A 24,226-nucleotide genomic window follows, 5' to 3' on the forward strand; every position below is an offset into this window, starting at 1 on the left:
AAAGATCATCAGGGCATGTGGCAAGACACACCACAGTCATGTTTCTGTAGGTCACCAGGCTAATTTGAGATTGATACTACCTTTTATTTTAATAATATTTTTAACCTCTATAGGTAGGGTTTCTAGGTTTGCTTTTTACCTCCCTGTAAGTGTAAATATAATGGTAAGATCCACCTCTTCTTTCCCTCCTCCTCCACCAGCCATGTTTGTAAATATGCCTCTTCTGCAAAGTACCTGGCTGCAGCAGCTCCTCTGGTTTCCACCAGTGCCATCCAGATTACTTCTGGATGCTTTACAGAGAGCTAGCCAGGCATGTTGCAACTTCTTATGTGGCACATATTGGTTTCAGGTGGCTTTAAAAAAAAAAAAAATTAAAAAAAAAATTTACCTTTCCCTGACTGCAATTTCTACTGCTGGGAGATATGGCTGTGAGTGAACAGAGCACCTCACTGACAGTGTCTGAGAGCTGCTCATATAAAACTGTGAGGTGGGTTGCTCCAAAATGTGGCTGGTGTTTTTCTATGAGATGGAGAAAAAAAGAGGCTTCTGCTGTTCTTCATGCTCTCGAGTAACACCTGGCTCCCAACCTTCTCCTCCATTTTCAGGGGGACTGAAGGAAGGAGAGCAATCCTAGCACCTGGGGATAGCAGCTTTGAAAGTGGTAAAGTCCCCTTATCCTACCTACAGAGGATAAAACTGGAGGAATCTTGTGCCTTGTTCTCCTCTAGCAGAGGTCTCTGAGATACTGCCCATTTTTACCTCCACCCTTTGAAACTTGGGGCTCTGGGCAGTGGACACAGGACATCACTCTTCTGCAATGCAATTAGGTCCCTTGGCTGAGGAGCACATACTCTCTCCTCACTGCAATGGCAAGAAGGGCCTCCAGAGTGGGTCTTCTCTTTGTACCTGAGTAGAAGCTGTATCATTCAGGACAATCTCTTTTGAACCAGTCTGCAACATCCAGTTCCTCTGACTGTGGTCAGAGTTAAATGTAGTCAGCAACAGTAAAAAAATAATCTCACAAAAGTATGCATCAAACAGTCTTCTCTAGTTTGGTTTGGTTTAAATCTCTAAGTTGCCTACTGCAAAAACACATTCTCCATTTTTTTCTGACTGCTTTGATTCCAGGAGAGATTGAGTTTCTCCATTTCTTCAATGAGACTGTTTGCAGGGAGTTACTCTCTTGGATGCACAGAGGGATAAATGACTGACTTTCTCCATTTGAAAAAGGCCCCCAAACTTCTTCTGCTCAGCCTCAGCCATTTGGCTGAGAGGTTTCCACGTCATGTGTTAATTTTTTTTTCTCTGACTGCAGAAAGCTGCTCAGATGAAGGTGAGGGGAAGTACAAGGTCTTGACAGCACAAAAGTGCAGATAATTGAATTCATTGGGAATTTTTCTACACAGCAATTTTTCTTTTGAAAAATGCCAACTCCTTGTGGAGGAGAATCAGTTCCAACAAATTACTCACTTCAATGGAGACAGCCTGAGGAAGCCTGAGGTAGAAGAGATCCTGCTTATGCTAGTGCCTGATGGGGTAATGCCATACCCCACCACCCTCTACCTTACAGCGTTTTAAAAAAGACCAAAAATCTCATCATTTCCCTGCTGTCAGTAAACAAGTGTGAGAGTCATTTAAGTGTCATTTCTTCCCATGACTGATCCATCCATGAAGTCATCACCTGCTTCTTGCTGGCAGTTGCTGTCCTGGCTCATACTACAGATCTCTGTCATTGGGTTTTTAGGCTTTGGTCTGGGGCAGTCAAGCACATTGAGGTCATCGGAGTTCCCCAGTTCAGATTTCTAGCATGGGAAAGGGGTTCATGTGGCTGCAGTAGTCCAAAGAAGTTAGGGAAAAGAGTCAACACTAAAAGAGCTTTGAAGGCACAAAATTAAGCATTTGAGAGCTAGGAAATGCCAAGCAGAGTACCACCCCAACTGTACATTTACAGGATGGTACTTCTTTTTCTCACAGGATCTTATTTCTTGCCTGTGGGGACTCAGTGCACTGGAGAATTTTTGCTCAGCTAAAGCAATGTGGCTATGTAGTTAAACATGCTGTTGCCCACGAGTTATATATACGTGGCTTAAAACCATGAAGAATTTTCCAAATTTTCCCTTCCCTGCATGCCACAGCTATAGCTGACTGTGATTTCTACTGTTTCCATTTCTTGATGACTGTTAAGTCATGGCTGTGGGTGAGTGGGTGGTTGTGGGCAAGCAGCTTTGCCTTGCTATTTATGGAAGTGAAAGCATGTGATGAAGAGGAAAGAAAAAAGTATACTGCAGTGATTAAACTGGTTGAAAGTTGCACAATGGGCTGGATTACTTCCCTGCCCAGAGCCCTTATTGTGTGTTGGCAAGTAGCTGAAACATGTTCAGAGGCTAATGAGGCTACTTCTGCTACTGCGTGCACAGATTAGATTCTGCAGAAGTATTGAGTAAATGCAGATGAAACTAATGGGATCTGTTATCTGAGTATAGAAAATAATATACCCTATTAAATATTATTTAAAAAAAAAAAAAGCAAGCTGCTCCCCAATTACGTACCTAGAAGAAGAAAAGATTCATATAGCGAGTTAGCCTCTTGTCAGTGAAGTGGGAATAATATCAGGGTTTTGATGAAAACTGTTGTGCAGTATCCAGACTTTACAGCTTCCCAGTTCCCTGACAGTCCAGGGGACAAGGGAGGGACATTAGCATTCAGGGTGGAGAAGAGAGCTTGAGAGGAACAGACATGATGTGAACTGGCTTGCAGAAAAATAGTCAGTGCTCATGTAAACACAGACAACATCATAAGACTTCAAGGGTCAGAGCTCAGCTTGAATTAAGACAGATCTCTCTTCTTTAATATTTAGTGCTGGGAAGATGAAAGAAGTTCTGCCCTAGAAAAATCATCTTTAAACTTCTGCTGGATGCTGGGATTTCACTCTAGAAGTAAACAGGGATGTTCTTTTCTTTCCTTCAAAGATTTACATGCATGCCATTGAGTCATCAGCTGTTCCCTGAGTGCAAGTCAGTGTGATGGAAAAATAGCCATCGGTTTCTTCCATAAAGTCATGGGAAGAAACAAATGAAACAAATAGCACAGGGAGTGTTTGATTTATTATCTTTTTAAGAGCATAATGTGTCTGAATAAAGGATTTCTTACCATAAGGCATCAGTCTGCCAGCTTTGTGGTTGTTACAAGCAAAGTTTTTAGTCTCTATGCTGTAATAAAAAGAAAGGAAAATTTATCGGGCAGCTTTTTCAGAAAAGGCTTTGGACGCTTTCTCCCTAGACTACTTTTACTCCCTCAGCTGTCACTTGCTTTCCATCACCCAGCAGCAAGTATCTGCTCATCTCACAGATATCCTGAGGATTACTATTAATATTTTCTCATCTTATTAATATCTGTTTTCTATTAAAGCACCGATGTGTACTAGGCACTTTACAGACAAATAAGGAAGTGAGTTACTCTTCCTAGAAACGTGCAGTCAATAGGAGTTTTACCTGAAGTAGTGTACAATTAATCTCTCTGGACTGTATTTATTTATCTATTGCTTGCAACGATTTATCTTGTGTGCCTGGCCATGATAACTCTTGATTTACAAAAACTAGAAATCTGTTAGGTGATCCACAGTCAAATCTAAGCATGACCTGTAGGTAGAATGTTATTTTAAGGAAAAAAGAAGAGGTTCACAGACCAGTCCTGCCTGTTTCTTTTTCTTCCCATTCACCCTCTAAAATTTAGCTATCTCAAAAATTCAGCCAAGTTGGTGTTTCTGTGGCCTGCCAAATTCATATATTAGGAGGAACTGGAAGAAGCAAAGTTCCCAGTGGTGATGGAGAACCAGCAGAGAGAAGTGAATCAAAGGGAGCTCAGCACAGATGCTGGGTTCCTCTGAACACCCTGTCCCTGCCAGGGAGGCTGGTGACTACAGCCTGTGTCATGCAGAGTCTCTGGTGGGTGCTCCAGGTTCTGAAATAAATGGCATGGAAATTCCCTCAACCCAAAGGTGTTAAAACAAGGAAGTTTCTCACAAAGTCTACATGAGAGAAAATAATTCCTCATTGGCATTTCAGATGATGTAAGGCACAACTCCTCCCTGGCAGCTGAGATGCTAGCTCTAATAAATACTGCTAATTGCTGGTATCATTCTAGGGAAGGATCATTTATCTTCCTTCAGTAGACTGTTCAGGTTCTTATCTATCAAACACACTCACTGACAGCAAAGGTACACAGCTGCTGGAAATAGAAAGCTGTTTTAACAGTATGCTTCCTAGCAGAATCTTTTTTTTAAACAATAACATTGGAAAGGTATGACAAAAGAAGGACAGGTGTCACTTCTTACTTAGAATAAAAGGGTTCCCAGTATTTGGCTATATGAACATAAATCCATATGGAAAAATGTGTTCAATCTTTCTATCTTCTGTGCGTCTTCCCTGTATATCCAGTACTACAAAATCCAGTTGCAGGGGACTCTGTATCCAAAATTATGATTCCAAAAATCTGAAGATTTGCATATTTCTAAAGAAACATCCTGATAGTTGGATTCTATGTCTACACAATGCAGCACAATTATCTTTGGTTTAGAGACAGATGTCGGGTACATGAGGGTGGTGTTTACTGTGCATGACTCCAGTTGACATGCCAGCTCTTTCTTTTGCCTATAATACATTTTCCAACTATAGCCAATTAATTAGATATAGAGAGATTTCTATCTTGATAAGCATATTATATGCATACATATTGTCTGTGCAAAGCATATCAAAAGTTATATACATCTGCAGATGCACTTAAGGCAAATAGTGTAATGTTCTATTACATGAGTATAATAGATTCATAAATATGAAATACTCCCACTGTTCATTGGCTTCTGTGCAGATTTATGGTCTATCAAATGGATTAAAGCCTGTGACTGATGCATAGTGAAGTAGGCAGCTGCTCAGTATTTATTTTTATCTTCATTTCTGAAAAAGTAGACCTACTGCTCATTAAATTAGTCTTGGTTCTTCCAGTAAGCACAGTCCATCTCCTTTGGAAGAAGTCCAGGTTAGAGACATTTGGAAGTTTTCCAGTAACACCTAGTTTTGTTTTGCTCTGGTTTTTATTTTTCAGAAAAATGTGTGTTTTAATATGAAAGGTTTCATTAAAAAGAAAACAATATTTTACTGAGCCCAAGTGGCATATGTATTCACACATCACACCTCCAGCCTCAGCACTCACACTTCAGCCCTTCTTGGATTTCTTTGGGTGTCCTCAGCCTTGCTGTGATCTGCCTGATGGATTGGCTGATTATGTTGGAAATAATAATCCCTGGCCCTTAGGCACCATGCCACAGGCCTCTGCCTGGCTGGCAGATCCTCCCCAGACACAGCAGATCTGAAATGGTGTCAATTTTGCTGGAAAACTACTTCTACCAGATGCCCACCAGTTCCCCCAAGGTTTAAATTTTTGGAAAAAAAGGCAAGAAATTTTACACAGAACAAATTCTTTGCTTTTCAGCCAAATGTAGTCTACTCACACTCTTTGATAAATCATCACAATAGCTGCAACATATTCATCTTAATATTTGCCCCTTCCCTATTATGTCCATGGAATGGACATAATACATTCATACATATATATATGTGTGTGTATATATATATACACACAGACAAAATTAGAAAAAATATGTTGTCTGTAAGTAGGTAGATGAATGTTATGTCCAGTCAGGCAGTGCTGGAATTCTTCAGATAGTTCTTGGCTTTGGTATTTCTTGGCAACTAAATGTTTTTGTGTGGAGTCTACTTACAAACTTAGGAAGTTATTTTAAAGATGTATTTTAATGGAAAGTCTATGAGAGGGTTATTTTGAACTAAAATACTTCTGATTTTTTTTTTAGTAGATGTTCTAAAAATATTTTAGTTGTGTATGTGTTGTGGACTGCAGGCTTTTGCAACAGCAATGGTCTGTTCTCAGGCAGATCACAGTTTGGTAGAAATTACAAAATGGAGTATCAGGTTGAAAAATAATCTACATGCCATGATAATATTCAAAGAGAGCTCTATATTTTTATAAATTTTGTTTGGCCTTTGTTGTATACATTTCTCTTGAACTTCTGCCAACTTATTCTCTGAAGAAATAAGGGATCTGGTTATTCTGGGCAAAACAGGGATAGTAGAAAAAAAAATATCTGTGAATTAAAATGGGGTTTCTGCTTCCCTCCTTTTTGTGTGTGTTAATCAGTAATTCAGCACTTAAGCAAAAGAGGGACAGGAGCTTTCCTACTTCGGGTATGTATGTATTGCACTTTTAAAACACTTTGTAATTTACTGCTGGGTCCTTGCTCCAATATTTGCAAATTCTTCTTCACAAGCTTAAAAATTAATCTCTTTTTATTGTGGTTATTTTCCATTTCATATTTTTTCTTGTGTGGAAAAAAGTCCTTGCTGTGAAGGTGAGGCATCTTTCTAGACTGTAAGCTCTTCAGGGCAGGGAACGGTCTCTTACTCTGTTTGTACAGCATCACCGTTGCCTTGACCTGGTGGAACACTCAAGCTCTTATGCACTGTTGCAATGCAAATAATAAACACTACTGAAAAATAAAGAGTCTGTCCGGTCAACTAGAGTCTTACCCAAGTATGAACAGAGGGAAATTAGGTGTCAAAGTCAATGCTCTCCATAATGGGTTGTTTGGCACACAGTAATAATTTAAAATAGTAATGACTTTTCTAAATTAGCTGTGCAGCTAGTTGATACTTTGCAGAATTTAGAAGATTTGCTGATGATAAATATGATGACATTTCATGTTAAGAATAAATAATGAGACTGTACAGATTTACCGAAGGAAAATTCTTTATACTCGGTGACCCTGCCATTTAAAAAGCCCTTGAATCTTAAAGGGCTTCTTTAAATATAAATCACTGTAAACTGCAGAATTGCTAAACCATACAGTGAAGTACTTCTGTAAGTCTGGAGTGTCTGATCATTCAGTGCACTACATGAATTACCATATAGTTAACAGTAGAGGATATTTCATTTTTTCTAAAAAACCAAAAGGTTTCTCTAGGCAATGAGTTAATGTGTATTAGTGATTCAAGGCATCTTAGAGAAAAAAACAGAATTTTACCAATTGAATTAGCTAAGTAAGTATTTTTCTCATTTGATGCTCCATGCAGTCAGGGGACCAGAGTCCTCTCAGCTGAACATGACAGGAAATGATGGGAATATTGATTGTAGGGGTAGTGTATTTAAAACAACATTGAAAATAGTGGCACATTGAAAATGTGTTGAATAGGATGGATGGCCCACTTCTAATGTAAGACAGGCCAGTTAATTACACAAGGGCAGGAAGCAGAAAATGAAAAATATACAGAGTAAAAGTCTGTCTTTGTAAGGTGGCAGAGATCCCTGGTGCTGAACTATGGAAGAGTTTCGGCTCAAGATTCACTGAATTCTTCCTTTCAGGTGGAACTTTTTATCATTCAAAAATAAGAAATAAAAGTACTGCAGTTGTAAGTCACCTTGGACATTCTACTTTTGGAGGAGTGTTTTAGATGTATTGCTTGGGCTGCTCAGGACAGCTTTCTGATTGCTTAGTTGATGTTTTTCTGACAACAAAAAATCTGCCAGAATTGCCACCTACTGTTCTTCACCTGTAGCCTAAACTTCCCATGACATTGGTCCATGTGAAATCAAGAAAGTAATCTCCCTATCCTGACTGATCTCCAAAGACCTTTTGATCTTATTTGGTGCTTATCACTGCTATGGTTTGTAAGAAGTGATGCCACCCTCCCCCTCCATCCCTTTTCTTTGCACACAATGTGCCAAAACCTGGGACCTGGCCCTTGCTGACTGGGTGTAGAGAGCTGATACCTGGATGGTTCCTGATTCTTCCCCTTATCAGTAAACCTGTATGCTTTTCACACTGCTAAGGCCATAATTGATCAGACTGCCAGTGTAAACACATAGGATAACAGCTGTGGTTGGTTTTTAGTGGCTTTGTTGTTAGTTGAGAGCAACCACTTGTTCATTTGCTGGCTTTAGTTCTTCATCCCTGGGACAGATGTTCCCCCTGGGCTCTACCCTGCAGGGGCCAGGCAGCTGTGGGGCTACAGAGGTGCAGGGCTTTACCTCACCACCACCCAGTTGATCTTCATCACATGGATAGAGGTGGAAGCCAGCAGTACAGTCAAGCTCCAGATAACCTGCAGCTGAAGCTGGGTGATGTGGTGAATCATAGAATCATAGAATTGTCTGGGTTGGAAGGGACCTCAGAGATCATCAAGCCCAACCTTTGAACCACCATTGCAGTTGCTAGACCATGGCACTGAGTGCCACATCCAGTCTCTTTTTAAATATCTCCAGGGATGGAGAGTCCACTACTTCACTGGGCAGCCCATTCCAATGCCTGATCACCCTCTCCGTAAAGTAATTCTTTCTAATATCTTACCTGAACTTCCCCTGGCACAACTTAAGACCATGCCCTCTTGTCTTGTTGAAAGTCGTCTGGCAAAAGAGACCAACCCCCACTTGGCTCCAACCTCCTTTCAGGGAGTTGTAGAGAGCGATGAGGTCTCCCCTGAGCTGCCTCTTCTTCAGGCTGAACAGCCCCAGCTCCCTCAGCCTCTCCTCATAGGATATGTGCTCGAGTCCCTTCACCAGCCTGGTTGCCCTCCTTTGGACCCGCTTCAGGACCTCGATATCCTTCCTAAACTGAGGGGCCCAGAACTGGACACAGTACTCGAGGTGTGGCCTCACGAGGGCTGAGTACAGGAGCAGAATCACTTCCTTGGACCTGCTGGCGACACTGTTCCTGATACAGGCCAGGATGCCATTGGCCTTCTTGGCCACCTGGGCACACTGCTGGCTCATGTTCAGCTTCCTGTCAATCCAGACTCCCAGGTCCCTTTCTGCCTGGCTGCTCTCAGCCATTCTGTCCCCAGCCTGGAGCTCCCCATGGGGTTGTTGTGGCCAAAGTGCAGGACCCGGCACTTGGCCTTGTTGAACCTCATCCCGTTGGAATCAGCCCAGCTCTCCAGTCTGTCCAGGTCCCTCTGCAGAGCCCAAAGCAACCTGCAAGTCTGTTGGGGATTCAAGCTGCTCCTTCAAGGCCCTGTGTGCACCTGGTATGTCACTACAGGCAGCAGCTGGGAGTGTTGCTACACCTTCCACTGTTCTTTGGTGCTGACAAGCAGTCCTAGCTGCTAAGGACAGGGTTTTTTAACTTCATCTACCTGGGCACTGCAGCCATTTCCTTCAGAGGCACAGGTTGCCACTGCTCTCTGTCCCACTGCTGCTGGCTGCTTGTTCTTAAAGAACAAGCTAGAAACTGATGTCAGCGCTACAGCTTCTTCAGTGGCTGATGCATTGCAGAAGAATTGGTGCGTATTATAAAGCACCTTTTGCCTGATCATTTGCAAACAAATTTAGGATGTTGAGGTTTGGCCCATAAAGCTTGAGGCAAGTGTTGCCAGTGGAGATAGCATTTCTCTCCACAACATTTTGCCACTCCTGAAGTTAATGAAGAACATAAGTAAGAATGCAAAAAGCTACCAAATGGGAAGACCCCATCCTAAACATCTCCAGGTCTGATGCCCTGCAAGTATCATGCAGCACTGAAGGCTGAGAAATCGGGATGTGAATGAAATGTGGAACACAAGGGAAATGCAAGCAACTGGCTTGTTTTCCATGCCAGTCTCGTACTTCTGCTAAATTGCTAAGAAATCATGTTGGCAAGTTGCAAAAACAAAAACAAACAAAACCCCCCTATAAATTAAAATAAAACAAGGCCAGCATGTAATCATGATGATGCTGATAGAACATGGCAGGTCATTTAATGAAATCTCTCTGTATTACAGCAATAGTAAACCAACTTGCTAAACTTCTAACAAGAAATTAGATAGTTTTAAAATGAAGTGAAAAAGCATTTAAGTGATAAATTACCTTACATTGTCTGAATGGGCAATAAAGTGCCTAGCCTATTTTTCAAAATTTAGAGCCAAAAAGGTGTTATTTTTAATGCTACAATGAAAAAAAAAATTTTTTTTTGTCTAATTTGGAAATTAGCAATATAAATGGAAGTGGTGTGTTGTGAAAATGTACCAGGCAAGAAGACATGTTTTTCTTTCAGTGCAGCGCAGTCTGATTTTAGCTTTTGTCCTATGCACTGGCAAGTCTTTGACTAGTTTGTGTAAACAGAAAGTTTTAAATGCTGCATTGTCTGCTCCTGGCTGAGTAAATCCCTCGTTAATGCTGTCTATATTAAGTATGGCTGTCCCCTCCACCAGGGCTGAAGTGTGATACTTTTACAAACAGCTGAGTGTCTTTCTACAGCATTCCTTGAGGGGCACTTCTTGTCAATCATCCTCTGCAAGGGCCTGGCTATGGTGTGGCTCCTTCTTCCCGTGCTGGTGAGATGGAGTCTGTCTTCCAGTTGAAGTCTGGGAGAGCAAAAATGAAAGCAGAAGAGGGCTGTGATTCACATCAGCCTGCTAAGGCATGAGTCTTTTGTTACTGGTCTCCTTCACGCAGGAGAATAAGATTCTTTGCTGCTTGAAATTATGAAGTATTTAGGGATGTGCCTTTTGTTTTGGTAGCAAAAAAGCTATTCTTGGTGGTAGTGAGGCTGTCACTGCAGACTAAAAGAGCCCCAGGGAACAACTGATGAACAGAAAGAAAATGAATGCAAAGCCCCTGTGTCTCTGTATTGAGCTGCTACAGGGGAATACAACTTCACTCGGCAGCCATCAGTAGAGGATCACCTTTGAAACGAACATTTTATCAAAGCATCGTAGTGGAGGGTTATAATAGTCGTGGGAAGTTTCTGCACTTTTGTTTTTACTTTGTTCTGAATTGGGATAAAAGTAAAAAACTAAGCTTTTCATGATTGGGCACTGAGGAAGCAGGATAAAGGCAGAGGAGTTGAGTTAGATTCACTGCAACTGTGACCATTTTTAATGATTTATTAACTGCTTTTAACACAATCTTTCAAACAGGGAAGAGAAGATGGCTTTTTACACAGAATTGTCACAGTTGGAAAAGGCCTCTAAGATTATCATGTCCAACTCTTTTTTTTTTTTTCTTTACACTGTATCAAACTTGAATATTTCCCCTGTTTAAAAAAAATGAAATTTGGGTCTTGGTCAGAACTTCCCTGTGCAAAGTTCCCAGTCTGATGAGTCACATATTCTGCAAGAAAAAAGGTTTCCCTGAAAATTCCTCCTTCAAGTTCAAGTATGCTGACTAATTGTGCTGTTGTGCTCTTCAGATTAGCAAAAAAATAGATGAGGATACTTTATGAAGCAAATGAATCTTCCCTCTTTTTAGTCATAACCTCTGATGTAACCTTGTGGTGTCCTGAATGCCATCAGGTCTGTATGGTAGTGGAAGATGTGCAGAACACTGTCAGTTCTGGCCCTTCCAGTATCTTCTGGTGCTACCACCACTACTGCTGAGACAATATAATTTAGAGCACCTTTGATGTGAGCTGTTACATCTCTCATCTCATCAGCATTATGGTTTTCTGTGTTCCCATCCGGTGGCTGCAGCTGTGCAAATCTGCTGAAAGCCACAAGTTTCCTCCAGAAGTCTCCCAGATAGAGCTGGCTTGTACAGCTGTGCCCATGGGGTAATCTGAACCGTACTCTTTGTGGTTAGATGCAAGAAGAAAAAGGCTCAGCTTGGTTCTTTAGACAAAACCACAGACAGTGACGTCTCCCTCAGATGCTGACCTGCATTTAGGAGTAAAACCATCCTCAGGGCTGCAGCCAGAGTGGCAGTGGAGCACTGGAGGCTGACAGGTCCCAGCCTCAGCTCAGGCTGTGTGGAGTAGATCTCTGCTGTCCCCAGTCACTTCAGTGACAGAAGATGCTGGGGGCTTTCTGGATCTTGGAAATGCCCAGGTGTTGTACTCCCAGTTGTCTTTGAGAAGGCTGAAGGAGCTCGATACATTTCTCCTGGCTTTTTTCCTTTCATAGAAAAAAAAAAACCACCTTGAAAGAGCTTTTTGTTCTTTGTGGAAGTCTTCATATAGAGTCATTCCTGTTTATTGCCTGTCAGCTATTTCACAGGAAGGGTGAAGTAAAAAAGGTTAGAAAAATAATTTGTGGTTCTTTTGACAATGTGTATTGGTGATAAAGTAAAGACCATGGTAGAAGTGGCCACATTGATGATTGTCTTCAGTGTGACATTTCTAAAAGTAGTAATATTACTTAAATGTAACAATCTACTTAACAAAGTAGATCAAGTTTGTGTCTGTTGGAGGTTTATATTTTGAGAAAAGTTTGCTGTATTGTACAAAATTTACAGGCTATTACAATTCCTTGTAACGTTGTACTTCTGTTGTGCTTTTCCTCCTATACCCTACCAGAGCCTCATGAGTACTAATTGCATCTTACAGAAGCCCTGGAATCATAAGCAGGCTTGTACGGTACCACTGTTACAGCTGGAAAAACAGAGGCAGAGAAAGGTCAATTATTTTATGCTACACTGTGTAGTCAACAGTGTTGAACAAGGAGAACTCAGAAATCCTGCTCTGATTGCAACTGATACAATACATATATATATGACACTTATTATGTACACTCCACTGTAGGTATTGTGCTAACCTTTTCTTGGAGGTTAACACTTCAGCAAGATCTCACAATTGTTTTCCATTTTGGAATTTTCTTTATATGATTTTTGCATGGTTTTGCAAGGAACCTCAGCTGTAGCAAAGCAAAAATGTCTGCTCTTCACAGAAGTGTAATCTCACCAAGTACTGCATGTATACAGAGGCCAAATTCCTATGTCTCAAAAATATTCAGGTAATGAACTAAAGATAATACATAAATTCATATAGGAACTAGCTAGATAAGCTGCAGAAAGTACTTTAGTGGATATGATCACTGTATACAAAGTCTATTGAGGGTATTCCGAGTTCCAGAGAGGGTCCATTCTGGAGTCCTGCAACAACTTCCATCCAGCATGGATGGAAGTTTGGTGATCAGAAATGGAAGAATTCAGAGTGCTTTCATAGATCTGGAGCTGAATTCAAGGCAGAAAAGTAGCCACAAAGCTAAGTACTTCCAGAACTAAAGTTTTGTGCTGTTTAGTTCCACTGACTTAAGTGGGGCTATGTGATATGGAGGAAGTCTTTTACCTACAAAATATCTTAGCAGGATTGGTCCAAATGGTGAAATTCGTTTGTTCTATTTCATGTTTCCCCAACTATTTCTTATGAAGTCCTCATCACAAGCAAAGCAAAATAAACTGTAAACCAAGTCACTGCAAACTAAAGGCTTGGATACAGGAAGGGTACAGTATAAGCCTTGCTTTTTGAGTACTTTAAAAATGCTGCTGCTGATGGGACAATGTCTACTCAGATTCTATTAACAGCTGTAAACATTAGAGTGACAGCAACTATATATTTCTAAAGAAACATCTTTCATCCTGCAAAATCCAAACTTCTTCCTTCCCATGGGCAGAGTCAACTGCTACACGTTTGGAGTTCAAGCTGGTGGTAAGCTCCATGTTTCCCGCGAATTAAACCCCAGCAATGTCATCCCCCTAGTTCCTCTTTTAATCTCTTTTTTTGTGCTGAGAGCAGCCATCTGTCCCCCTGGGAACAATGGTGGCAGCAGCTGTGCATGGTGTGCCATCAGGAACAAAAGCCGCTGCTTCATACCAGAGGGCAGAGAGCTGCAGGTCGCAGGGAGTCAGAAGGATATCGAGGTCAAATGACACCTGATGCCACGCTGTACAGAAAATTAAAACTAGGATTATACAGCCTGGATGTGTTCATTCACTAGAGGAGAAGTGGGGTCAGTCTTTGTCTAAGCTTCTCTCTGATGGCCATGGGAACGCATATGTAGTTTCAAGGGCAGCTACTTACCCAGGGAGTAAAGGAGTAACAAAAGGAGCTTCAAGCAGCGGGCAAAGCAAACACAACACAAAACAATTCTTTCCAAGAGAAAATAAAGCAACTTGGATACATTCTGGTACTTTATACAGGTTCAAAGTGAGTGGTCTCGAGTGGTTTGTGTATCCTGTAACACGCCCTTATTAAAGTGCAGTGAGCCATGCTTTTCATGTGCGGTCTGCAGCTGACAGTAGTTCCCTTGCTTCTCTGTGAGAAAAGGGAAGCTGAGAGAGGGCTGCCCAGAAGCTGCATTCAGGATAAGATCTAGTTGGTTATACATGGACCTGCTTTTTCTGCAGGGTGAGCTGGAAGGAACTGGAGGACAGTACATACTCTGCAGGATAAAATTGCCCAGTGCTGCAGACAGCTTTCTACTTTTCAACAAGTGGTGCCAGTCCTATCCCAACTTTTCTACTTTTCAACAAGTGGTGCCAGTCCTATCCCAACTTATCTCTTTTGGTGCTGTGTCCATAGGAAGTACAGAAGCTGATACAGATTTAAGATATAGGAGCCTTTTTTATAGACCAGTGGGGAATGTCATGCATTGGCTAAAGTTCATGCATATAATGAAATTGAGAGGTGATCACGGCGGAGTGCAGAGCTTCCTATCTTTTCTTTAACCCCACATTACCTTTATCTGCATGGGTACCTGCACTGTTTCTAAGCAAACATGCATTTCTGAGCCATTAACTGGAGGTATAGCAGGGGCCATTAAAGCCTTACCACTTCTTTTGTGATGACAGTCCAGGATTTGATCCTGTCTCTCATAAACAGGATGACATTCCAAGAAGTTTGATGGGACAGAAGCTTGTATTTCATAAATGGGTAAACTGTTAACATTGTATGCTCCCAGCTCAAAGGAGTGTGTCCTGGGATGTGGAGACATTCATGGATATGCAGCTTAGCTCAGATGGGTTGTAAGACAACCATGGCTGGGCCATCGCGAGTGATCTCCATGCCGCAGTTCCACTTATGCATGTAGAAAATGGTTGCCTATTGCCTTCTTTTTCTTGTTTGTGGTGGAGTTGGTTTTTTTTGCCATACAACTCTCTAAGGATACTGAATTAAGGGTACCAAAATAAAAGTTCACAATCACAGAGCACAACATTTTTATAAAACTAGCAGTTCTCCCTCTCTTCCTTTTTTTTTTTTTTTTTGTGAAGTGCAATGGCTCAAGCTGGCTAAAAAGCCTTCTTTCAACCTGAAAAAGGGCTGTGTTCTTACTTGCTAATTGCCTACTTTGTGTCCTAAATGGCATGAAGAATTCCTTTCGCCTTAGACTGCCTACATAGTTTATGTGTTTTACAGGAAGAGGTCACATGATGCTATAGTAAATGGAGACAGAAGTATTACAGATTTCTAGATTATGGAAAAACAGATTACTACATTTCTAGATCCTTGCACTGAGTGGTTTATCTGAAGGTGCTGTGATTGCCATGCAGTAGTGCAACTCAGTCATGGTTTTTTTACATTTGAGACTGAAGCTTCAGAGTTCCTTCAAACCACCAAGAAGCTGCCAAAACTTGAGAAAAATCCTGTTTGCTGCTTGATACTGATACAGGCACTGTCCTCCCTACAAATTGCTTATCATCCCCATCTCCCTGAGAGCACTAAATGAACAGATTGAGAATCTGCTCCTGAACTGTTATTGTCCAGGAGCAAACTTACAGGTTGCCAGTTTTTCAGACGGGATGATCTTGGGTTCACGATTCACAAGTTCACAAATTATTTGTTCTTTTTCACTTACATAAATCTCTCCTTTAACCCATTTAACACAGCAAAGTCTCTTGTTTTAAGCTGTCATGAGCTGGGGGAAAGCTTTGGGCTCTGCTCTTGGTTCCTGAGACTGCCACAGCATACTTTACATTCTGGCAGCTCTCTCAGCATCACTTTACAGCCGCTCCAGAGATCAGCTGGCTCTGCCAAGTGGTTAGTGGTTCCAAACATAAATACCATTGCTGTCTGACTCTGTGGTTTCTGGGAAACTTTCCTAAAGCCTGTTTTCCTCCACGTTTTGTTATAACCCCAGGGGGACCGGATTTTTGCTTCTCTGTGTGAACAGAAGCTCTGACTGTGGTCTTTAAGGTTCAGCCTGGAGCGCGTGCCGTGACGCTGAGTTCATCCCACTCTGAGAGAAGTTTGCTCCCACCATCACATAGTATCAGAACTCAAAGTGAGAAACAGAAAAACCTTCTGTACTTTATTTTTTGTAGTGTATTTATGTATGGTAAGTTTTACTGGAGCAGATAACTGGTTACTGTATTGCTTTTATATAACACCTGCCTGTGGGAGGTAGTAGTGCTTGAGACACAAAAATGAGAATCATGCCAAAATGAGGATGTAGGTGTTTGTGTACAGCGCTAGGTATGTGTTTGGGTGTCTAATGAGGCATATGGTCAAACATCCAGGACTCACACCCACCAGCTATATAGCACAGAAGCTGTTTAGTGTTGGGAATTTGTTACAAAGTTCATTCATTTGATGTCTTGACATTAAACAGATTTAACACAGTCTTACAAAACATGGTCCTCAGTTTGACCCTGTGGTTTGAGTGTGGCACCTAACCAGCTCTTTCAATGCACAAGCACTTATGGTTAATGACAGCTCCACACCAGCAAGCCAGAAGGACTCTGAGGGCAGGACTGCTGCCCTTACAGTGCCTTCAGCCCCTTTCCCATCCCCTCAAGGGCACTGCACTGTGATTACAGGCATCACCTTTCTCACAGGGGATGTTCTCACCTTCCTCTCTCTGTCCCCAGACTAAGCACATGAACTTCTCCACTTCATTGTGGTAGGCTTGGCTTTCGTTCAAGCTCTGCAGTCTCCTTGTAGGGCAATAACAGTTGCAATCAATGGTTAGCTGGCTTTCCTAAACAAAGCATTGTTTCTTCAGAAAGCAAGCGTTTCATAGCAAAACCATAAAAAGATGAACGGGTCATATACATTTAAAGCTTACGTGGTGCTGAGCCAGCATCAGCTGGGGCTCTGGATAAAAAAAATATAATGTTTAGGATATTTTTTTAAATCCCTGTCTCTTGACTAACAGTCCGGTATCTTGCAGAGAGCATGAGTCACTTCCCTCTTAATTCAGAAGCCATTCTGTATCATATTAAGTTTCATTATGTTGCTAGGCTATTTCCTCTGTAAGTGAAATGTCAAAATACTGGCTAGCTATGTAGTCACCATCAAAAATTTGTATTAATTACAGGCTGATCCCTCTATAGTTTTACTTCTGGAAAAAGTTCATACAGTGAGTCCAGATAAATTTATAAAGGCAAATGCAGCTGTGTAACAAATGATAGAGTAAACTGGGTATTCCATGTTTCCAGAGCATGAGTCTTAGTCATAATAATCAATACAAAATACAGCTATTATTCTACAGTTATTTATAGATATAGATATGCTTGAGGCTGGTAAAATAATCAATTCTTTATTTAATTTATGTTAAAATTTTATAGATAATAGAAAAATACAAATACAAAAGAGTTCAAGGAGAGATTCATCTTATCTGTTTTTTAATATCTTAAAGCTGAATATCTGTTTCTACCTGAGCCACGTTATTTCCTTACATGATTCATAAAAAAGCTGCAAAAAAGCAATGCAAGCTCACTCATTTTAAACTTGGGCTGTCACAGAAGAGTATGAATAACTGTCTGGCGATTTCTGGTTTTCTGCTTCATTTATAGAGATCACATTACTGTTTTAGATTAGACACCTGCCATCCACCCATCCATCCATCCTATCCTAAAATTTTGTTTAAAAAAACTAGTCCATTAGTTTTGTTGTCAATAAAACCAAAATGATCAAAAGAATAATGGGATCACTGCAGATTTTTTACAAATTCCAGGATATCGTTTGAAGTTGAGTTTGACTACAGACCCGATGTTATCATAGATATGCTTTAATTCATAGGTGTGATAGCAGTACTCATTCAAGTACATTGCAATCAGTCAAGTTCACTTTTTGTATCTGGACAGAGAACAAGTAGTAATTCAGAAAAAAATTCAGTGCAGTTTCCCTGGGAGATCCCCATTTGCAGATGAAGTGGTTCCTGCCAGCCCCACCACAGGGGACCGGATGCTCCTCTTCCTCCGTTGCTGCAGCAATGGTAGTGGTGTCCTGCTCTGCTCTCATCTGCCCTGCTTAGCCTTTACACCCTTGCTTTTCCATCCTTCTGCTTCTGTTTGGGTCATGAAGTTTATGAACTTGGACAGGAAAACATCATTATTAACCTTGACAGCTATGGAGATAGATTGGGAAGGATAAAGGAGAGAGTGGGAGGAATGGGAGCCAAGGCAATAAATAGGCCAGAGCTGTTGTTGCCATGTTAAGCTCTACAGGGTTATTTGGGGAAATTGGCAGATTAGTTCATCCCATACCTAGATCCTTTTCTTATTTTTGAACTATTTCTTCCTTGATACTGGCAATGTATTTGTATATGCAATGCATATTTATTATCGTTTACAAAAACAAGAAATCAGAATACTATTTCAGGCATATTAAATACAATGATGGACATGAGATACAAAGCTTAATACATTGGGACAATTACCTGACATAAAATATTTTAGTCCTTCCATTATTTTTCTTAATTGGAGATGAAGATGTAATTGCATACCACTTAATGTATTTTGGGACACTTTTTGTTCAAAAACGGACAAGCATTTATTATACTAATACTCCTTTAGAGGCTTGCAGCAACTGTTATTTTTAATTCATCTCTTTAGTGTTTTCCTCAAAAAACAACATTTCACTTTTGTCTGTTGCATTGTTTGGTTTGCTACATCGTTTTGAGAAAAACAGTCATGGTGTGTACAGAAAAATCTGGTTTGGGCTTAGAAAGGGGATCGGAAGTTTTAGGGAGATTATATTTTTATTAGCTATAGGTAAATTATGTCTTTTATCTGCAAGTGAGGTGATCAAATCCATTTCAGAAAGAAGGGCATGTAAATGACAGACAACTGGTCACTGCAATGCTGATAAACAGTCAATGACATTAATTTATAAGAGATTAAACTAAATATGTAATAATTTTAACTTCAGAGCATTTACTGCAGGAATCCTCCTAAATGAGCACACTTTTGCTTGAAGGTGTGTTATCCTCAGATAAAGAGGTGGGATTAGTGGTGATGAAAATGCAACCCGGGTCTCTGAATGGGAGCCCAGTGTAGATACACTGCTGCCAGAAATTCTTTGACCATAGATTTGATAGCTCCACTGACTCATGATTTGCAGAGGGACTGGTTTTTATTTTAAAAAAGTTGAAACACAGAGGAGTAGAAAGGCAGAATATAGATATTTAAAGAGACATAGAGGTGGTGCTTAGGGAAATGTTTTAGTGGTGGATTTGGCAGTGCTCAGTTAAAGTTTGGATCAATGATCTTAAAGGTCTTTTCCAAGCAAAACAATTCTGTAATTTTATATATATATATATATATATATAAATTTTTTTAAAAAAACAAAACAAACAAACAAAAAACCCAAAAAACCTGTGGTGCTATTTTTTTTTATTTAATGAAGATGTTGAGTTTACTGAACTCATCTGAAAGGAAGTTTCATGCTGGAAATGAGGGATTGGGTTTTCAGCAGGCAAGAGAGCACCCTTGAGCTCTCTGGATGGGTCTTTGTTCAGTGGAAGCTCTTAGCAATTGCAGTTGGAGCTCTGTTGAACAGAGGAGGGTGGCAGCCTAGTAATTATTTTTGTGTATTTTTGATTCCCCAGGAACAAGTAGATTGTGTTCCCTTCAAAAATAGAGCCGAGGACAGCAGCAGCTTAGTTTCTGTGCAGCCTGACTCCTTTCCTAACCCTGAGCTTTGTGTTGTGGAGCCTCCCAGCCCTCTGCTGTCTCTGCTCACCTCAAGACCCTTCCTGCCAGTGGGAGGGTTTCTTAGGAATGGGAGTTTTGGGAAGTGAGGTTGGCAAACGCCATTCTGCAGGCAGCATGCCCTGCTTCTCCTTCAGTGCATTTTCTGCTTGGAGTCTGTTGTCTCCTGCTTCAGCAGCACTGAAGCCTTTTAATGGCAGCTCCCAGTGCCACGGCACAGGCTGGCAGCATTGTGGTATGGAGAAGGCCTTTGGCTGCCTAGCTGCCACCAGCGTTTCCCCTCCATGCCCTGCCTTTTGCTAAGAGTCAGCTTCTTTGGTGTTGTCCCCTGAGTACATCGTGGGAAGGGCTCCGTGGGAGAAAAAGCGAATATCTGTGAGATTCCTGCACCGTGTGTCATCTCCACATCATGTTTGCAATTGAGCAAACACAATCTGTCTGGCAGATTACCCAGTGTGCCGTGCCTGCGAGGAAAAGAGGCCTCTCTCTGACCTATGACTGTATCTGTGTGTGGTGTTAAGTGTATTTAGTTAGAGATCGGTCATGGATTTGTCACAGCTCTTCCTCATGGAGCTCTATCTCTCTTTCCCTTGTGCTCTTGTCCAAGGAGTTGTGCCCCTGCTGCTCCTCCACCCACCGTAGCTTTGTCCTTTGGCAGGTAGAGTGATAAGCTAAGAACCTGCCCTTCGATGCCCTGTCCCTGACAGCCTGCACAGGCATGGTATCAGCCACAGTAGAGGAGCCACCACGGGCATGGCAGCAGCCACAGCAGAGGAGCCATGGCTCCTGCAGCATCTCCTACCACACCAGAGCTGGTGCTGAGGCGCTGGGCCACAGGCCATGTTCCCCAGCTGCTTGCTTCCAGCAAGTCCTCAGTGCTGCCCACACGACTACAACAGAAGTCTTGCCACGTGGACAAAACTGAAAGCTTTTCATACTAAAATTTGTCCTTTCCTCCCCCCCGAGGCCTTTGTTAGCAAACAAGACACCAGTGTTTGAGGGGAGAGACAATGGTGTGGTTCAGCTCGCTCTGCAAAGGCATGCTGGAAATGGTGCAACAGCTGAGCTGCCCTCTCCTCCCTCCTTCTTAAATTTATTATTCTGGTTCAGGGACATTTCTTTTGCTGTAAATGCCCGATTTGCTATGCAGTACATGTGTTCTACAGAGAGACTAGTAAACTAAAATCATATGTTACACAGAAATCCTTTGGTCTGGAAACGCAGACAACCCGTATTTTCAGCCTTCACCAGCTTAGGCATTCAGTGACAACCAGCAATAATATATATTTAGTTTCTGGCATTCTCCTCTTAGCTTCAAACTAACTTGCTACCTCAATAGAGAGATTCTCTTTAAACAAGCAGACACCTTGACCAGTAAATTTTGTATTAAGAAAAAGAAAATGGATGAAAGAGAGCACTGGGGTTGGCTGATGGTATCACTATGTTGGAACTGGTTGTAGCTGAGAATTTGCTGTTGCTGCTATTTGCATTATATGTAGAGAAGGAAGGGGTTATGTGTGGAGTCCAGCTCATCACAGTTTTCCATCACCATTTTAGATAACAAACCTGGTAGAGATTTGTATGATTAAGCTTCTTAAGAGGTCAAACTCACTGTTGGCTTTCTGTACACATCCTGTGTTTGCAAGGGATCCCAGTAAACAACTGTCTAAATAGGACCCAAGCAAGGAAGAAAAAGCAACCTAGGGGATAAATAAAATTTCATATACGGTAAACAGTAAATACTGATCTGCCTTAGTCATATGAACTGATTTGGCTGAGTTGTCCTCCAAGTCTATTAGATTAATCCTTCTGTGTGAACACTCAGAGTTTCCATTAAATATAGTACTGTATGTCTGATCCCAGGATGACACTCTGATATTCCAAAAATAGTCTGATAAATAGGCATTCCATGATGTAGCATCATAAGCCTGTAGCTTGAGTGTGAAATCTGCCATGTTACGTAAAAAATATTGGTTATATAATGGGATTTTTATCAGACTAGTGAAAAAAATATAAATATTAGAGCATTATTAGCAAACCAACCTCTCTCTGACTTTGGATCTGTTATGCTGGAAGTCAGAGAGAAGGTAATTTATGTATATTTGGGGATTTACATGCTGTAGCTTCAGAGGTGTCTAACAGCTCAAGAGCTAGTTTGTTCCAGATAAATGTAAATACATTTTAAATGGTAGTGACGAAAGAAACTGAAGTGTGATAAGAACTTCTAGATGCCTCTTTGTGAAAGAGCTAAAGCCATTGTCACTGGTGGGGTCAGAGATGTCCCTAAAACCAATGCTCCTCATGTCTTGAAATCCGTTAAGGGTGAGCTGGGGATCTATAGTCTGTCTTTACCTGCTGGAAAGCGGATAAAGGTCCTGAGCTAGCAGAAACTGGGACTCAGTAGCAGGAGGACACACAGAAGAGCCAAAGGGATTTCCTCCAGGAAGAACAATGTTCACACATACACCACGGCCACTTGTCACCAGTGGTCCCAAGCTCTGGGGAAAGGTCGGGCGGGAAGCAGCTTCTCAGGGAGCAATGGGGTTTTGAGGAAATCCTCCCTACTGGGTGGCAGAAGCTTTGGAGTACAGGAGGACATAAAAAGAGGTGCTGTGAGCTACCTGGAAAAGAAAGGAATTAAGTATGCTATACAGAGAGGTAAGTGCATCATTTTATAACTGCGAGGCTGATTTTGCAGGTTGCACAACTTCTTGAGTACCCTAAGTAGGGCACTATCTGGAATTGCACAGCCTGATGTTAGTGACAGCTGACCATCTGTCCCCATGGGCTTTCAAATCAGGAGAGCATCACTTTTAGTGAGAGCAGGCAGTCTATACAGTGGAGGTTTTAGCTAGTAAATTAGATGAACCTTCTGACTTTGCAGCCTGAGGAAAAAGCACACTGACAAAAACGAGGCAAGTTCAACTTCTCAAGTTAATGTAACTGAATTAAATACTTTCATTTCACATATTTTCTCAGTAATTTGAAGTAGGGCAGACTCTGAAAGGCTGACGTGGTCTTAAGTGTCTCTAGTTAAAAAGAAGCAGTTTTCCCAGTAGTGCTGGTAACCCCTCCGGTTTACTCAGTCACAGCATCTCAAGCATTAGACACACCTTGGTGAATTAAATCTCATAGTGCTCTGCTAAGCAGGTAACTCCTATCTTCCTCTTAGAGATGGAGAATGAGCATGCTTGCCAAGGGAGCAGGAGAGGGGAGCTGGAGGGAGGGAAGCTGGTAGGGAGAGGGCATAGAACATGATTCCCAGGGGATACTCAGGGTGGCACATGTTCTGTGTCCTGGCATGGGGAATTACCTTCCTGTAAAGAAGTGAATCAGTTGCCCCAAGTAATGGTGCAGGCTGTCGTACCGACTGCTCAGGGTCCAAATCCCTCCTGTCCCTGGCCTCCAGTTGGAAATCTCTTCATTCTCCTAGATTTGTAGCTGCACATAACCAAAGTGAGGGCTGAATGCTTTCACTGCCTTTCAGACCCTATTCTGCAAAGAGCTGTGAAAATCAGCTTCCTACATCCATGTGAAGCTCCTCTGCCTTCACTAGAGAACTACATGGGGTTTCGGGGCTTCTTTCATCCTCCCACATCCCCCTGTTTGGGCTTCCAACTTTCCCTGGTAGTGGAGCCAGCCTCATACACACTATCAGGTCCACACTGGACAAAATGCTTTGGTTTAAAACATGGCACAGAAGTGCTAGTAATGCTTGCAGTGCTGCTGGATTTTCCCTTTGTACAGGATGTGAGGAGAAAAAAAAAAAATTAAAATGAGGTTTTTTAGCCCTCTAAGATTAAACAATCATCATGGTTTTAAGGGCTTAATCTGCTGGCATGCAGGCTGCTGGCTGATAAGTCTCTCAGACTGAGTGTAATTGGATGCAGCATCGGGTTCAGTTGTGTGGGCTTTCCCGGGGCTTTTTGTTTGTTTGTTCATACTTAACTGGCTGCGGAGTTGAAGCCATCTATCTCTGGAAATGCCTTTGGGTGTGAAGCTGTAACACTCTCACCGCCCCAGCCAGTATTTTGGCAGCAGCTATAGCTGGAGACCACCGCTCGGGGAGGGCTGGGGTTGAGGGGAGTTGGCGGGGAGGGAGGGGGGAAGGTTGCTCAGTATCTGAATTCGGGCTATTGTTCGAGGCACACATCTGCCTTAAGAAATCGGCAGGGCACAGGCCGTTACTTATTCAGATGCAGAAGCTCCTTCCGTCCCACAAGCCGGCCCATTCAGGTCACATGCCAGAGGTCTCGGCAGAATGGGCTGCAGCTGCTTCAAATCTGCTGTCTAACATCAGAAGCAGTTGGACAAACTGCACCGTGCTGACTGCAGCCGGGCTGCCGGCTGCCGAGGAAGACAGGGAAAAGATCTGGGATCCCAGCGCGATGTTCTCGGAGGATCTGTGGCTGGAAAATGAGAAAAACTGTGCTGTTGTTCACAAGTCGAAGCGAGGGAGGAAGCGTCAAGAGCTCCTGGCTGTGGCCCTGGGGGTGAAGGTGGGAGTCAAGGGGGCACTTTTGTGGCAACCTCTGAA

At 42.0% G+C, this 24,226-nt stretch overlaps 1 protein-coding gene across 1 annotated transcript in view; it reads left to right on the forward strand.

Annotated features, from left to right (window-relative positions):
• CHN2 (chimerin 2) overlaps positions 1-24,226 on the forward strand; it is a 166,261-nt gene that overhangs the window by 117,588 nt on the left and 24,447 nt on the right. The window lies entirely within an intron of this gene.

Source organism: Calypte anna, chromosome 2 (genome assembly GCF_003957555.1).
Source record: "Calypte anna isolate BGI_N300 chromosome 2, bCalAnn1_v1.p, whole genome shotgun sequence".
Classification (NCBI taxonomy): Eukaryota; Metazoa; Chordata; class Aves; order Apodiformes; family Trochilidae; genus Calypte; species Calypte anna.